The sequence below is a fragment of the Salvelinus sp. IW2-2015 genome, unplaced genomic scaffold (assembly GCF_002910315.2).
Source record: "Salvelinus sp. IW2-2015 unplaced genomic scaffold, ASM291031v2 Un_scaffold1539, whole genome shotgun sequence".
In the NCBI taxonomy this organism is placed as follows: domain Eukaryota; kingdom Metazoa; phylum Chordata; class Actinopteri; order Salmoniformes; family Salmonidae; genus Salvelinus; species Salvelinus sp. IW2-2015.
The window spans coordinates 7,481-16,802 of NW_019942973.1; the positions used below are offsets into that span (position 1 = coordinate 7,481).

A 9,322-nucleotide genomic window follows, 5' to 3' on the forward strand; every position below is an offset into this window, starting at 1 on the left:
TTGTCATCGTCAACACTCACACCTGTGTTAACGAGAGAATCACTGACATGATGTCAGCTGGTCCTTTTGTGGCGGGGCTGATATGCAGTGGAAATGTTTTTTTKGGGATTCAGTTCATTTGCATGGCAAAGAGGGACTTTGCAATTAATTGCAATTCATCTGATCACCCTTCATAACATTCTGTAGTATATGCAAATTGCCATCATACAAACTGAGGCAGCAGACTTTCTGAAAATTAATATTTGTGTCATTCTCAAAACTTTTGGCCACGACTGTACAGTACCAATCAAAAGTTTGGACAAGGAGAGTGAAGGAGTGCTGCATCAAATGACCTGGCCTCTACAATCACCCGACCTCAACTCAATTGAGATGAGTTTGAACGCAGAGTGAAGGAAAAGCAACCAATAAGTGCTCAGCATATGTGGGAACTCCTTTAACACTTTTGGACAAGCATTCCAGGTTAAGCTGGTTGAGAGATTTCCAAGAGTGTGCAAATCTGCCATCAAGGCAAATAGTGGCTACTTTGAATAATCTCATAAAATATATTTTGATATGTTTAACACTTTTTGGTTACTACATGATTCCATTTGTGTTATTTCATAGTTTTGATGTCTTCACTATTTTTATACAATGTAGAAAAGATATGTTTTAAACTGGAATAAGTAGCTGTGTCCAAACGTTTGACTGGTACTGTATGTTGAAGAGGGTGGGGCTCAAGCTGCTCACCCCATGGCCCTGTGGAAATATATACAGTATATATTTTTTTTGCTGCCAATTTTAACCACACACTCAATGTTTGTTTACATGGATTGTAAAATGTGGTATGTTTTTCCTCCACCACCACTTTCCATCAATTTGTATATCAGACCCTCATGCCAAAATGAGTCAAGCTTTTTTGAAATCAACAAAGCATGAGAAGACTTTGCCTTTTGTTTGTTTGTCAATTAGGGTCAATAAGTGGTATGTAATTTGTTAAAAAAGCCAATTTGACATTTGCTCAGTACGAGTCTGCTGTTAATGATAATGCAGAAGATTTCCCCAAGGTTGTGGATTGGGTGTGATCAGTCCTTGGTTCCAAATATTGTGGAAGATGCCAAAGCTGAGGATGATGTTAGAGTTTAAGTACAGCCAATTGTAATTTGTGGTCTGTATATTTGATAATTTCATTGAGGATACAATCAACACCACAAGCCTTTTTGGGTTGGAAGGAGAATCTAGTGGTTTCTGGTTGTCTTTAATAGTTGATTCGTATTTGATCATGTACAGTGCCTTGCAAAAGTATTCATCCCCCTTGGCATTTTTCCTATTTTGTTGCTTTACAACCTGTCATTTAAATTTATTTTTATTTGGATTTCATGTAATGGACATACACAAAATAGTCCAAATTAGTGAAGTTAAATGAAAAAAAAAAAAAAACTTGTTTAAAGAAATTCAAAAAATTCAAAAAAACGAAAAGTTGTCGTGGCATTCTCTAAACCCCCTTTGCTACGAAACCCCTAAATAAGATCTGGTGCAACCAATTACCTTCAGAAGTCACATAATTAGTTAGATTGCACACAGGTGTACTTTATTTAAGTGTCACATTATCTCATTATACGTACACCTGTTCTGAAAGGCCCCAAAGTCTGCAACACCACTAAGCAAGTGGCACCACCAAGCAAGCGGCACCATGAAGACCAAGGAGCTCTCCAAACAGGTCAGGGACAAAGTTGTGGAGAAGTACAGATCAGTTTTGGGTAAAAGAAATATCAGAAACTTTGAAAATCCCATGGAGCACCATTAAATCCATTATTAAAAAATGGTAAGAATATGGCACCCCAACAAACCTGCCAAGAGAGGGCCGCCCACCAAAACTCACAGACCAGGCAAGGAGGGAAATAATCAGAGAGGCAACAAAGAGACCAAAGATAACCCTGATGGAGCTGCAAAGCTCCACATTGGAGTATCTCTCCATAGGACCATTTTAAGCCGTACACTCCACAGAGCTGAGAGCCATTGCTTAAAGAAAAAAATAAGCAAACACATTTGGTGTTCGCCAAAAGGCATGTGGGAGGCTCCCCAAACATATGGTAGAAGGTACTCTGGTCATATGAGACTAAAATTTCGCTTTTTGACCATCAAGGAAAACGCTATGTCTGGCGCAAACCCAACACCTCTCATCACCCTGAGAACACCATCCCCACAGTAAAGCATGGTGGTGGCAGCATCATGCTGTGGGGATGTTTTTCATTGGCAGGAACAGGGAAACTGGTCAGCATTGAAGGAATGATGGATGGAGCTAAATACAGGGAAATTCTTGAGGGGAAACCTGTTTCAGTCTTCCAGAGATTTGAAACTGGGACGAAGGTTCACCTTCCAGCAGGACAATGACCCTAAGCATACTGCTAAAGCAACACTCGAGTGGTGAATATATATGCACGCTCAAGTTTTCCGTTTTTTTTTGGTCTTATTTCTTGTTTGTTTCACTCTAAAACATATTTTGCATCTTCAAAGTGTTAGGCATGTTGTGTAAATCAAATGATATAAAACCCTCCAAAAATCTATTTTAATCCCAGGTTGTAAGGCAACAAAATAGGAAAAATTCCAAGGGGGGTGAATACTTTTGCAAGCCACTGTATATGTTTTTGCTGTTTGTTCTTTGTTCTTTGTAATAGAGCCAAAACGATTGGGGAAGTGGTTTATCCATACATCTCCATTTTGGATAGATAACTTTTCGTTCTGTTTGTTTAGAGTTTTCCATTTTTCCCAGAAGTGGTTAGATTCTATGGATTCTTCAATTACATTGAGCTGATTTCTGACGTGCTGTTCCTTCTTTAGTGTATTCCTGTATTGTTTTAGTGATTCACCATAGTGAAGGCGTAGACTCAGGTTTTCTACGTCTCTATGTTTTTGGTTTGATAGGTTTCTCAATTTCTTTCTTGGCTTGATGAAGAATGCAAAAACCAATTTGTCATTCCCCTTTCTCTCTCTCATTCATATCTACTCTGCTGGCAGGCGCGCCCAGAGCATATGTTGCCAAATCACTTAAGAGAAAGACTCTTCATTTAGATTCACTGTTAATTAATGCTTCATCCAGTCTATCAAAAGACTAAAGATAACCATCAAATTAACTTTCTCTGTCTCTCTCTCTCGGTCTCTCTCTCTCTCTCTCTCTCTCTCTCTCTCTCTCGAACTCGCAGGTTGATTTAAAGATTACGAATTACAAGACATCACTTAACGCAGCATGGCTACCACAGAATTCTTGCGAGTGATACGCCATCCACCATTCTGGTGTGCCGCTTAAAGTCGGAGGAAGCACAAATCTCTGTCCTTGTTTTTTAAGTAGGAGAACAAGGACGCTCTCAACACACAGTCCAGGTTTCGTGTTAATCGGGCTATTTGACTAAGAAGTGAGACGCTGATGGAGTGCTGCATTCAAGATGAGAGCCTGGCCTCCTCAATACCCTGACGCAGAGTCATCACCCAATTGAGATGGTTTGGAATTGAGTTGGACACAGAGTGAAGGAAAAGTCAGCAACAAGTGCACTCAGGCATATGGTGGGGGAACATCACTTCACGACTGATTGTGGGAAAACTCAGATTGTCCCAAGGTGAAGGCTGGTTGAGGAGAATGCAAAGATGTGCAAAGAGGTGTCATCAATCAGGCACGATAGTAGAGGTGTACTACTTTGAAGATATAGAATCTCTGAACTATAATTTATAATATTTGCATTTGGTTAAACACTTTTTGGGTCACTACATGACTTCCATATCGCTGATTTACTTTTATATGTGTTACTATTCAAGTGTCTACACAACTATTATCATTCCAAGCGTAAGGACACATATGAGTGTAGAAAATTTAGTAACAGAAAAACACCTGTGAATGAGTAAGCCCGGATTGTGTCCACCCCAGATTTCGAAGCTTAGGTACTTTAGGAACAATTTACTCACAGCTTATATGAAGTCACCAGTTAAATGTTACTACGACCGCAGACAGGGATTTCTTGACTAGGTACATGCTCTATATGATTTGGGAGGCCCATACTGCAATGGCAGTGGAGCAATGGCTGGGATTACAAAATGCGGTTTAAGCAAAGCACACAGTAGTGGCTTACATTCTGGAGCTATCTCGAAAGCGTCTGGCACAAATCTGTTGGGCCTAATCAGGTTGGCCAGGCTAGAACTGACTATATCTTACACTGGTGCTATTGACAGATCTAATAAAGGGGTGAGTTAAGACGAAAACTAAAAATAATAAACAGTTTCCTACTTTCTAGTGCTGTTCCATGGGATTGGATATTCTCACTTAGATAGATCTGGACAAAGCTTCATCTCCAAAATAGGTACATCCAAACGTCGGAACGGAGGAAAATGCCCATGCGTATAAAGAGGACCACTCGGATGGAGAGTACACAGCACAACACGACTAAACACTACTTTACCCAACATTTACATCAGAAGATGAGGTGACGCAATAACCACAGGCCCAGCGACGTTAACAGAGGCCAGTTATCTAAGAGACCGTGTAACAGATGACATTTATCATGAGATAGGTGTACAAAATGGATGTGTTTAAAACAGTTGTGATGGACATGAGACGTCGCAACACATGAGACAGTTGATACAGAAGACAGACGTTACAACAGAGAAAGTTACACAGAAGACAGTTAGCAGGAGAGCAGTTACAAACAAGTGAATACAGAGCACAGAGAAGACTGACGACAGCACACATCATAACAGAGAAACAGTCTAGTACAACACAGAGGAACTTCATGTTATTGTTGTTCCAGCCGTACAGTTACACAGCACCTCGCCGAGGATAATCAGTTACTATACAGTTTCAGGACGAGGGTTTACAACGTACAACAGACGCAGTTAACAGAAAGTCGAGACAGTCAAGACTAGCAGCATGTGCACAAAGACAGACACAGTAGACAGGAATCAACAATACAGTGTAAGGCAGAAGACAGGTTTAACACAGCAGACAGTTACCCAGACCGAAGTTTTTACATCGGAGACAGGTGTACAAGAAACAGAGACCAGTCTCCACTCATTATTACGCTATTATAGTTCTACAAGTATGATATCTCTTACGCTCCAATCTTATTAACCCATGGAAGCAGGTATCAGGGAATTTACACACGATTGTCTTTTGTGCACAACATTCAAGACATGCCACCAGGGATCCTCGGGGAAGTTGGGTATGAGAAAGGACCTGGATAGCGGTGTTGACCCTGGGTTAAAACACGTGCCTTAAAAGCACAGCAAGTCCTTGCACATCTCTTCGTTCTACTCTCTTTTCTCTCACTCAGGTTCTCTCTTTATTCTTCGCATCTGGATCTCTATCATCACGATCGATGCACGCGATCGTTAACCAGAGAGAGCCGAGCAGGAATCTACACTCGTCATCTCGATTAATCATCGGATTCACGGATTATATACGGCAATTCGAGAGTAAGACTTCCAGCCGAACTGCTATCGGCTTTATATCTTTCTCATCGTCTAGTCAAAAGTTCTCTCTCGTCTCATTTCTATCGTGTCTCTCTGATCGTCGCCCGCTTTGGGTCGAGCTAGGCATGCTACATCTGACCTGGGTAGGGTTGATTATGTAAACAATGGCCTGACGGTAATCTTATCCAGGCCTTCTATTACGGGTGGAGGATTCGTAAGGTTGGGGAAGGATTCCTGGGATCCATCAAATCCACGGGGCCAATAAGCACACCGGGCAGGGGTCAACATATCTGTCCCTGCTGCTGTGTGTGTAATATTGAAGGAGGAGAAAATGATCACATAGATCTGTCACGGTCCAATAGGTAAAAAACAAATCCTGCTAAATGCTGGTACAGTCTGTGGGACAGTGGGTGTTGGTCGTGGTGGCGCGAAGGGGACTGTTGTAATGTGTGTGGCACGTTTTAAACATAGGCGCACGCTCAAGTCTGTGTGTTTTAATAATAATCCGTGGCTGAGTGTGTCGACAGGTGCTCAGTTTCGCTTGTGAACCCAAACAAGTTGATGTTTCCACAGACGCCTTAGTGGCCACTTAAACTGCAGAATTGTGGGACTCATGGTATAATGCTCAGACTTATTATTCTTAGCAAGACGTACTGACGCACTCATACTCTGTCACTATCCGAATTCACCTCCTGCTCATCAAACCCTGGCTATTCTTCCTCAAGTGCTGGCTTGTACTCATAATGTACGCCTGGTGGTCAGTCACTATCAAACCTTGTTAAGGCTCGTTATGCTGAAGAGACCTACGACGCTTCGGTATACCTACATATCCCATTGGTCCGCGAGGCGCTCACACCATGAATCAGGTAGAGAGCGCACTCCGAGACCAGAGACAGAAGTAGAAGTGAGGTCGTGGTATACACATGTTCGCTATGATAAGCTCTACTCACAGACAAACCGATACGCTCGCTTCGGAGTCCAAGGAGCTTAGCTTCAACTCGCTACTCATCCTGTTCAGTGTCATTGGTGCCGGATTTATGTCTCCCGAGAAGTAACGAACGTAACTGAAGAGTACTTTCAAGAGATCCGACCTCTAGAGACAACTGTGTCTACTGTTTCTCATTCTGTTCTCTATATCATGTCTCGTCTAACGCTACCGATTGTCTCGAGAAGTCTCTGGTGGGTCGCGCTGCTATCTATTCTCTATGCAATAGGATGCTGTTCTCTTTCGGGGCCTTGCACGCTCTATGTACGTGGCTCGTGGTTTCTTAGGTGGTGGGTGCATGTTAGTTGCGTTCGACTTAACCCAATTGGGAAGCTCTGACAAGAACGGAGTAGGCTTCTTTTCGCGGCGGAACGGGCAATCGCGCAGACAGCTGCGCTGAGCAGGAGGGGGTTGAATCTCTCAAGTTCCAGAATATACACGGCTATTTTCAACAGTTAGGTACACTCAGGGTAAGACTATATGGTGCTGTCTGTTGTATTCTAGTTGGATGTTTCGGTTGTGTTGAGACATCTCGTGCTTTGCCCTTCGCATTCGGGAAAAGGATTGGCCAGCTTTGGGACTTTTGCTTCACGCCACACTTCACGAGTTCCTTGGTTGAACTTCGGACAAACTTCAAGATGTATACGGACGTTCGTGTGTTTGGTGATGAGTTGTTGTTAACTTGTGACACCCAACTTAGGGTTTCGATGGCTTGGCATGATTCCTTGTGTTGTGGCTGTGTTGGTGTCTCTTGAAGTGGGTCTTTCTTTAGAATGAATTTGCCAATTATCTTGGACTTAGTCCTCTTCGTGCGCTTAAACACTTGAAACACAGGGTTCTCTTGGATTGCTTGCATTTTTGTGAACTAGCATTCCTCAGGGAATGTCAGCATTGGCTACGTAAGGTGTTGAGACATAAAACAACTTGTATTCCTCATTCTGAATGGTTCTCCATTAAGCGTCCTTTTACAGAGGGAGTGCCTCTGGCTGGTGTAGTACACCCTGTCTGGCCGCCTTTCTGGTCCCCACTAGCCGGGCTCGGGTGATACAACTGAGGAGTAGGCACCAGAGTATCACTCTGGTAAAGGCACTCGCGGTTGCATTCTAATTTTTCTGTCTACTGTAATGAAAGCTCGCGATCCTAGCGGTAGCACTGGCTGTACAAGACATCCTCGGGGTCTCCTGCCGGCCCGGTCTGGTCGGGTCGTTAACTCTCGCACCGTCCCTGTGTGCGCTAAACTGTTCTTGTAAAACTCGTTTGGGATTTCTTCGTGGCCTACACATGTTCTGTGGTAACATGTCTCTGTGTGCAGACTGATGCCTGTAAGTCTCTTGCGTGCGTGCTGGTGGATAACAGTTGCCTTGATTTGCATTGGTGTGAACTGTCTCTCTGTGTAGACTTTCTCTGGTTGCGTAAAACTTGGGGTCTCTTATGTGGTAAGCTGCTCCTCTTATGGTTGTGGGACTGGTCTCTGGTTGCCGAGATACTATGCTTAACACTCGCCTTTTGTAAACCTGTATCGTAATAGGTCTAGTTGGTCCTCTTGGGTAACTGTCCTCTGTGTTAACAACACCTGTAACGCCACTCTGGGTGCCTGGTGTGTAGTTGGTCCCCTCTGGTGGTCAAATTGATGTAAGGCGTGTAAGTTATTTCTGGTGTCTGGGTGTAACTGCTCTCACTCAGTGTAAAACTCGACTAGTTATGGCATACATACACAGTGTCACCACACTCGACCAATGGTGTAACTTGTAATCGCTCTGTGTAAGATGGACTGTTCGTGCTGAACTGTCATGGTGTAAACTGTCCCTGTGTTCGTGTAACGTGTCCGTTAACTGTCTCTGTGTGTCTGTGTAAATGTGTAGAGTATCTAATGGCTCTGTGTGTCTGTGGCTCTGGTGTTTACTGGTACTCTGTGTCTACATACACACGAGTCTCGACATCGTAGCGTACACTTACTAGTCTCTGTGTATAACTGTTGTCTCTTGTGTAGACTTGTATATCCCTCTGTGTTACTGTTTCTGGAAACTGTCACTTTCTGATGTTAAGCTTGTTCTCTTTTCTCTTTCCTGTGTTCTCCCTACCTTTATTTCCTGGCCTCGTAATCTAGGCAAAATTGGTTCCATTTTAGAGAGAGAGACTATTCTTTGTGTAGGTATCATAGTAGGTCCCTACTGGGTAAGATAGTTTCACGTTTATTGGTACGCGTCTGGGCATCTGTGGGACCCTTGCACTACTCTTATTGCTTGTAACGCCAATGTGGTTCTCTCTTATCTCTACCCTAGCCGTCTCAGACACAACTACCACCACTAATTCCATACATGTTGGTTTGGGCGTTGTGTTTGTTTGTTTCAAACATCAATGAGATTATCCATGCATCGGGTAGGCCCACCCGTGAGTGGATAGGCAGTACATTTCAAAGATTCTGCCACCCGTGACTCTGGGGGGCCTTCCAGCAACTTGGCCATGCGTCCCTGATGAATCCGTATACAAATGATGACTGGGCGCTAGGGGGGTGGGTGGGGCGCCCGGGAGGGAGCGTGGTTGGTGGTGGACAGAGTGTGAGGAGCGGTTTCCAGTAGGGGTGATGGGGTAGGCGAGGACAAGCCTGTCGTCTAGCCTTGGCGAGGGAAACCCTCGGGAGCATGTCCATCCCACGGCTGCTATGTTAACTGTGCTGTCTGTGGTAAAATGACACAACACACACAGTCGTCTCACCCTGTTGGATTTGTCCAGTAGGAACTGGAAGGTGTTGTGTTATGGCCTGAAAAGGCTCCAGCTCTGTCTGACAGATAGAGAATCAGATAGTCCCTGATTCCATCATGGGTCTACTGCTATCCTCCTGCCAACTCCTGAGAGAGACACAGAAGACGAGAGCGAGAGAGAACAGAGACACGAAGAGTACAC

At 43.8% G+C, this 9,322-nt stretch overlaps 1 pseudogene; it reads left to right on the plus strand.

Moving 5' to 3' along the window:
• Positions 1–1,669: 1,669 nt before the first annotated feature.
• LOC112071171 (F-BAR and double SH3 domains protein 2-like) overlaps positions 1,670–9,322 on the plus strand; it is a 43,960-nt pseudogene continuing 36,307 nt past the window's right edge.